Source organism: Olea europaea, chromosome 13 (genome assembly GCF_002742605.1).
Source record: "Olea europaea var. sylvestris chromosome 13, O_europaea_v1, whole genome shotgun sequence".
In the NCBI taxonomy this organism is placed as follows: domain Eukaryota; kingdom Viridiplantae; phylum Streptophyta; class Magnoliopsida; order Lamiales; family Oleaceae; genus Olea; species Olea europaea.
The window spans coordinates 19,218,980-19,226,903 of record NC_036249.1 but is presented as its reverse complement, the minus strand read 5'-3'; positions in this window follow the sequence as shown (position 1 = coordinate 19,226,903).

The following is a 7,924-nucleotide window of genomic DNA, read 5'->3' as shown; positions in this document are numbered from 1 at the left end:
GAAGGGGGAGGGGAACATATACAAATCATAATTATATCTTCGCTTCTCTTAATTTCAAAGATAATTAGATAAACGTGAAAAACTAAAACAAATTAAGCTACCGAAAGTATATTTTAAGTGAAAAATCAACAACAGCGGATCACCTAAACCATAAAATTGTAATTGAAACCCTCTTCAGCTTGAAGCTCTGCTTGCAATTTTTCAATAAACTGTGTAAACCCACCAAATAAACCTTCAAATTTTCAATTCCAAGCAAAACCTAGAAAGTAAAAGATTACTAATAACAAGAAGAGGGAAAAGATTAACCCTTAAAAGTCAGAAAAACTTACCTTGTTTCACATGGAAGAAATAGCTCCAAAACAAGAAATAAATGATTTTCTGCTACACGAGCTAAAAAAATAGATACCCACAAATCTAAAGAGAGAAATGAGAAACAAAACTAATTGAAATTTGATTGCTAATGGAATAATCCACTGTCGTTCTCTGGTATTGATTCTGATCCGTTTTGATTTATTGGGGACTTTACTGTTTTGATAGATTTCGATTCGTTTTGATTTTCGCCCTTATGAATCATCACAATATTTTGGGCTAACTCTTATAAATGGCTTAGTGGGTTAAAAAAAAAAAAGCAAAATTTTGGGCCCCTTAAAAAGCTGGGCTTGAGGTGGAGGCCCCTTTCTTCAAGTCCGGCTATGTATGGGGTTGCAAGGCCCCACAGGAGAATTTGGAAGTACATAATTTGACGGGGACTTCCAAGATATGACAATCCATTGACAAATGTAGGATTTTCGTTGTAGCCATGAGGACTAGAACAACTATTCTTGCTAATGAAGGTCACACCAAACTGTGATTTATGTGAAGATATCAGAGAACAAAGATAAACATTCTGAAGTAAGTCTATGTATGAATTACCCATATAGTTCACATCGACATATGGATTATTAAGACCTGCAACCTCTGACGTAGCATACTCAACTATTTTCAAGTGCTGAAGATATAAATGGTCGACAATTGGTGCCTGCAGCATATTCCTTGACATCGGATTACCCATACAACCGAGGTTCTGTTCGAAGAAAAAAGCACCTAGATATGACCCCCAACATCATAGAATCTATCCCTATTACAGACATAGTAGATGCAGTAGCGGCATTCTCAAACAAAGGAGGCAAATTCGAATTGCCAAGTTAGCTTGATATTGGACTTGTGGGATAGTCACTTAAAACCAAATTTAGAAAATGATAGATTTGGATTTGTTGGGCTGTGATGCCAGGTCCAATCCAATATGTTTAGGTGATGATGAAATGGTCTATTTGCCCAAATAAAAATTCACTACCTAATAACATCTAATAGATGGCCCACGACCCAAGCCCAATATTCGGCCAGATATCTTGTATATTCAAAGTGCAACTTTAAGCTGCTAAATAAAGAAAGAAATGCTAGTCACTCTGGACCGTTAGATGAGATCCAAGATCAATGGTTGAGGTTTTAGTATAAAATGGGTCTTTTCTTCTAACCCTAATCAAGCGATTCATTCTTGTTTTTTGAGAGAGACTCTAGAACTTTCAACCTATTCGTCTTTATTTTGATTTTTTGGTTTTTCTTCCTTTGAGTGATTAAGGGTTGATTTCTCTGTGTGAGATTAAAGTCTTTGTGGTTTTCAGTGTGAGTAAGACCATAGATATGGGGTTGAGTTCTTTCAAGTTCATCGAAGTGACTCTTGTGCCTCTGTGAAAGATACAGAAGGGTATGAGCCTATGATCGGTAAAGTCTTTGATGCCGGTTGGTTAGGGATTCTTTTCGAGTGTTGTCAATGTAATTTTTTGGTTACTGAATATGTTGTATTCTTGGGTCCTTTGTACTAATAGTGGTATTAGAGCCTTGCGAAAGCATTTCTAGAGTCTCGATCAAGTTTATTATCAAAAAATTGATTTTCAGTTGATAACTTGAGTCGATTGAAAAATTAGAAGTAACCCTAGGTCTATTATTTCATAGATCTGAGGGTTGTTGGGGTTGACCATAGTACTAAGAATACAACTTGGAAGAAACTCTTGGTTTCTATATGATCTCGGAGAAAAACTCTAGATCTGGGATCTGACAAGCTCGAAACTCCAAAATTGTGTTCATAACAGTTGGTGATTTTTGGTAAAATGAGTAATTTGGTGGTATATTAACTAAGACCACCACTTTGGTTTTGGGTTTCGAACCCTAGCTCATTTCTTGTATTTTTGTGTGAACTATTTCCTGTCCTCTTTCTTATTTCTCTCATGTAATTGTGTTTTCGATTCTGCATTATTATCCTAACCTCTGTTCCTTAATAATCACAACTTGTATGTGTGTGTGTGTGTTGAACTATTCTTCGGTTGTGCCTTGACCTAAGAACATGATTCTCACGAAATCCTGGTGAACCTAGGGATTAGTTTTGAGAATGATCTATTATTGTGTTTCTAAGTTCATTGCTCTTTGTTGATAAACACTTGTCTGTTCCTATATTTGTGTTTCTTGATAATCTTTTGTTTGTTGAAACCTCTGCAGTGAAAGATAAAATAAAACCTTTTTGTAATAGTCATTGATAAAATTCATTTTCTTTTACAATAAAATGACTACTTCCACTTTTGAACTTGGTGTTTTTAATGGAAAGGAGGGGAATCGTAGTTCGACAAAAAGTTTCTAAGGCAATCATTGCAGAATTTCCAGAAACTATGACTACTGATCAGAAAAAAGAAGCTGATGAATTAGCTTATACTTCTATTATCTTGCATTTGTCTGATCAAGTATTAAGGAAAGTAGGAAAAAAGGATACTAAAAAAGAATTGTAGGAAAGACTAGAAGAACTTTACCTAACAAAGTCCCTGCCAAATAAGTTGTTTCTTTTGGACAGATTCTTCAACTTAGATAATAATCTAGATGTCTTCAATAAGTTAGTCCAGGATATCATTAATTCAGAGGATAAGGTATCTGAGGAATATAAAGCTGTTGTCCTATTAAATGCAATACCAAAAGTTTTAAGGATGTAAAACCTGCCATAAAATATGGCAGGGATACCTTAATACCTGATATTGTAATAGATTCTTTAAGGAGTAAGGAATTAGAATTATAAACTGAGAAACATGGGAGTATGTCGGAGAATTTCTTTGTGAGAGGCAGATCTCAGTTTAGGCAGAATTTAAGTCAAGAAAGTTAAAGTAGTTAGACAAACAGTAATATGAAACAGGGTAGGAGTAGGAGTAGATCTAAATCCAGAACCAAAAATAAGAAGTGCTATGGGTGTGGAAAAACTGGTCATTTTATTAAGGATTGTTACAAGAAGAAGAATGAATTAAAAGAAAAGAAAGTAAATGAAGGTTATATAGTGGAACCTGTAGAACCCAACACTATTGATGTGTATGTTGTCACAGAGCCAAATATAGACCAGAACACTATTAATTTTGTAGATAATAGTGATCTGAACCAAGAATGGATCTTGGATTCAGGCTGTACATTCCACATGACATCTAGAAAACAATAGTTAGACAACTTTAAGACAATGGGTAGGGGTTAAGTGGTTATGGAAAATAATGCTGTTTGTAAGGTGGAGGGTATAGATGATGTTACCTTGAGGTTTGACAATGGATATATCTATACTCTTAAAAAGGTTAGATATGTCCCTGATTTGAATAGGAACCTTATTTCTATGGGGGGTTTTAGATGACATAGGCCTGCAAGGTAAACTTGGAAATGGCTTAATCATAGTGATGAAAGGATCACTTGTCATTTTCAAGGGTTATAAAAGGAATGGAATATGTGTCACTAAAGCTGATACAGTCATTGATAATGCTGTTAAAGCTACTAGTGCTGAATCTGACTCTACCTTGAAGTGGCATAAAAGGCTGGCTCATTTGAGTGAGAAGGGAGTTCAGATCCTCCATAAGAAAGGGGTTTTTGGTAAAGATTATATATCAAAAATTTCTTTCTATGAGAACTGTGCCTTAGGAAAACAACACAGGTTATACTTTAATACTGGTAAGCACAAATCTATTTCTATTCTTGAATATATTCACTTTGACTTTTGGGGACCTTCATTCACCACCACTCAAGGAGAAAATAGATACTTCCTATCCTTGATTGATGATTATTCTGGATTTAATTGCTTGGACAAAAATCTGAGACTTTTGAGAGGTTTAAACAGTGGAAGACTTTGATAGAAAATCAGACATCGAAGAAAATTAAGATCCTTAGGACTGATAATGGTTTAGAGTTCTGCAATGCTGAATTTGATCAGTTTTGCAAGGAAAATGGAATCCAAAGTCATAAAACAGTTCCTTATATCCCTAAGCAAAATGGGGTTAATGAGAGGATGAAAGAACCCTTTTGGACAAAGTCAAGTGTATGTTGGTCTTGGAATCCCCAAAGTACTTTGGGGAGAAGCTGTAATGACAACAACTTATATAGTTAATAGAACTCCATCTAGTACACTAGGAGGAAAAACACCTGAAGAAGTGTGGTATGGAAAAGCCTAGAGTATTCCCATATGAAAATATTTGGCCGTGCATGTTACCATATATAGCGGCGAATATTTGGGAAAATGATTTGCTGTTAATTTTCAGGGATTGTATCTTTAATTTATTTAGTTTCCTTTTAGATCAAATAACTGTAAATATATATACAATACACAACACAATGCAAAGGCAAGTTTGTTTGACAGAAATTTCACGCAATTTGTTCGATTTTCTTGTCATGGTATCAGAGCTAGGGTTCTAAGCTCTTACCTGCTGTGAATCTCCCCTCGTTTGGTGTATTGGGGACCATTGTTGGTGCCTCTCTGGGAGATCTCCGTTTTGGGTGTTGGGCATGTGGGTTCGGTTGCCCTTCTGCGTATTTCAGGTTCGGTTGTCTTCTACGTATTTTCGATTTCTCTCGAAGTTTCAGTAGGTTTTGCCTCCGTTTATTGGGTGTATTGTGTTGTCTCTGATCGTTGATTCGTGTAGGTGCCTGGTGCATTTCTTGCAGTCAGACTGTGGTGTTTGATTAATTGTTGTCTGTGACTCATTTAGTTGTTTCAGTTCCGACTTGTTATTTTATTTCAGTTTAAGCACGTGGTTTATATTTTTGGTCTGGGTTCTTCATTTGGTTGAATATTTTATTCATCATGTCATTTGATAAGTTAGACTCATTTATTATCCGCTTCAATGGAAAAAATTACTCGGCTTGGGAATTCCAATTCCAATTATTTGTGAAAGGAAAAGAGTTGTGGGGACATCTTGATGGTAGTGATCCTGTTCCTAAAGATGTTGAGGCTTTGTCAAAGTGGGAAATTAAGGATGCTCAAGTTATGACTTGGATCCTTAGTTCAGTCGAACCGCACCTTATTCTCAATCTGAGACCTTACAAAACTGCTACTGCTATGTGGGATTACATTATTAAGGTTTACAAACAAGACAACATGGCTCGACAATTTCAATTGGAGTATGAGATGCTAGTTTTACACAAGGAAGTCTTTTGATTGAAGAATACTTTTCAGGTTTTCAAAATCTTTGGACTGAATATTCAGATATAGTTTATGATAATGTTCCCGCAACAGTCCTATCTACTATTCAAATAGTGCATGAGACAAGCAAGAGTGATCAATTCTTGATGAAGCTACGTCCCAAATTGGAGGCTGCACGGTCCAATCTGATGAATTGTCAACTTGTACCATCTCTAAATACTTGTTTGGGTGAACTTCTTCGTGAGGAGAAATGTCTAGTTACTCAGGCTGCCATGGAGCATAGGGATACTATCAGTGCTCTTGTGGCTTATGCAACACATGGAAGGAATAAGGGTCGTGACATGCGTGCTATCCAGTGCTATAATTATAAAGCCTTTGGTCACATTTCTCAGGATTGTCCTAAGAAACACTGTAACTATTGCAAGAAACAAGGTCATCACATCTCTGTTTGTCCCATTCGGCTAGAAAAGAGGCACACTACTACCTATCATGCCTCCACTAGTGCCTCTAGCTTTGCAGCATTGCCTACTGCTTCACACGTAGTTCCAAATCCTGCTTCTGCATCCACCCTCACCCTTAAAATGGTACAACAGACGATCAATTCTGCCTTCTCTGCTTTTGGACTATCAGGTACTCATAAAACTTCGTCTAAACCATGGTTCTTTAAGTTTGGAGCTTCTAATCATATGACTAACACCGTTATTCCTCTTTCCAATGTGAAAGAATACGATGGGAATATAAAAATTCATACTGCTAATGGTAGTTCTTTGCCTATCAAAGCCGTTGGGGATCTTTCAAATTCCTTAACTAATGTTTTTATATCTCTCAATCTTTCTACAAATTTAATTTCGGTTGGTCAATTAGTTGATAGTAATTATAATGTTCATTTCTCTCGTTCTGGTTGTGTTGTGCAGGATCCGGTGTCGAGGAAGATGATCGCAAAGGGGCCTAAAGTGGGACGACTCTTTCCCTTGCATATTTCTCCTTTTCCTAGTTCTCCTTTACTTTCATTTGCATGTAATACCATTAGTACTGAAAATAAATTGTGGCACAAACGTTTAGGCCACCCAAACTCAGATGTACTTCGCACTTTATTTAATTCTAATTTATTGGGTAATAAAACATGTTCGTCTGAACTTTCTTTTGATTGCACTGCATGCAAACTTGGTAAAAGTAAAACTCTACCTTTTCCCTCTCATGGATCTCGTGCCTCACAATGTTTTGATATTATTCATAGTGATGTTTGGGGGATTTCATCTATTATTTCTCATGCATGTTATAAGTACTTTATTACATTTATTGATGACTTCAGTCATTTTACTTGGGTTTATTTTTTAAGAGCCAAATCAGAAGTCTTTTCAGTCTTTAAGTGTTTCCTTGCTCTTGTTGAGACTCAATTTTCTAGCCTCATTAAGATCTTGCGATCTGATTCTGGGGGGAATAAATATCCAATGAGTTTGAGAACTCTCTCCAAAATAAGGGTATCATCTCTCAGCATTCTAGTCTTTCGACACCATAACAAAACGGTGTTGCTGAAAGAAAGAATCGTCACCTCCTGGATATGGTAAGAACACTCTTACTTAAATCATCGGTACTTTCTCGATTTTGGTGTGACGTACTTTCCACTTCGATTCATTTAATTAATCGTTTACCATCTCCTATTTTAAATCATGTTTCTCCATTCTTTAAGCTGTTTGGATATTCACCTTCCTATTCTGATCTGTGTACATTTGGTTGTGTTTGTTTTGTACATCTTCCTGCTCATGAGCGACATAAACTTACCGTTCAGTCTGTTAAATGTGCTTTCCTTGGTTATGCTGTCTCTCAAAAAGGTTATATTTGCTATGATTCTCATGCTCAACGTATCCACATTTCTAGGAATGTGGTTTTCTTTGAAAACCAATATTTTTTTCCGTCTCATTCTGAGCTACCCCCTACATCTTCATCTATCCTGCCTAGCTTCTCTGATTCCCCAGATGTTATAGCACGATTTAAGCCAAGACTTGTGTATGAATGACATAATAGTGGGTTTGATCCTCCTACTGATGTGCCCCCTCCTGATCTCGAACCGGTACCTGATCCTCCTACGGTTCCCATTTGTCTTCGTCGGTCTACTCATCATTCTCGCCCACCCGATCAGTACGGTTTCTCATCTCTTGTTTCTCTTGTTGCTACTTTATCTACTATTTACATTCCCACTTGTTACAAACAGGCCATGGAACATGAGTGTTGGCAAAAGGCAATGGAAGCAGAACCAGGCCCTTGAGGAGAATCACACTTGGGACATTGTGCCTTGTCCTCTTACTGTGAAACCTATTAGGAGCAAATGGGTTTTCTCTATGAAACTTCGTTCTGATGGCTCCATGGATCGGTACAAAGCTCGTCTTGTAGCTCTGGGTAATAGACAGGAATATGGGATTGACTATGAGGAGACATTTGCTCCTGTCGCCAAAATGACCA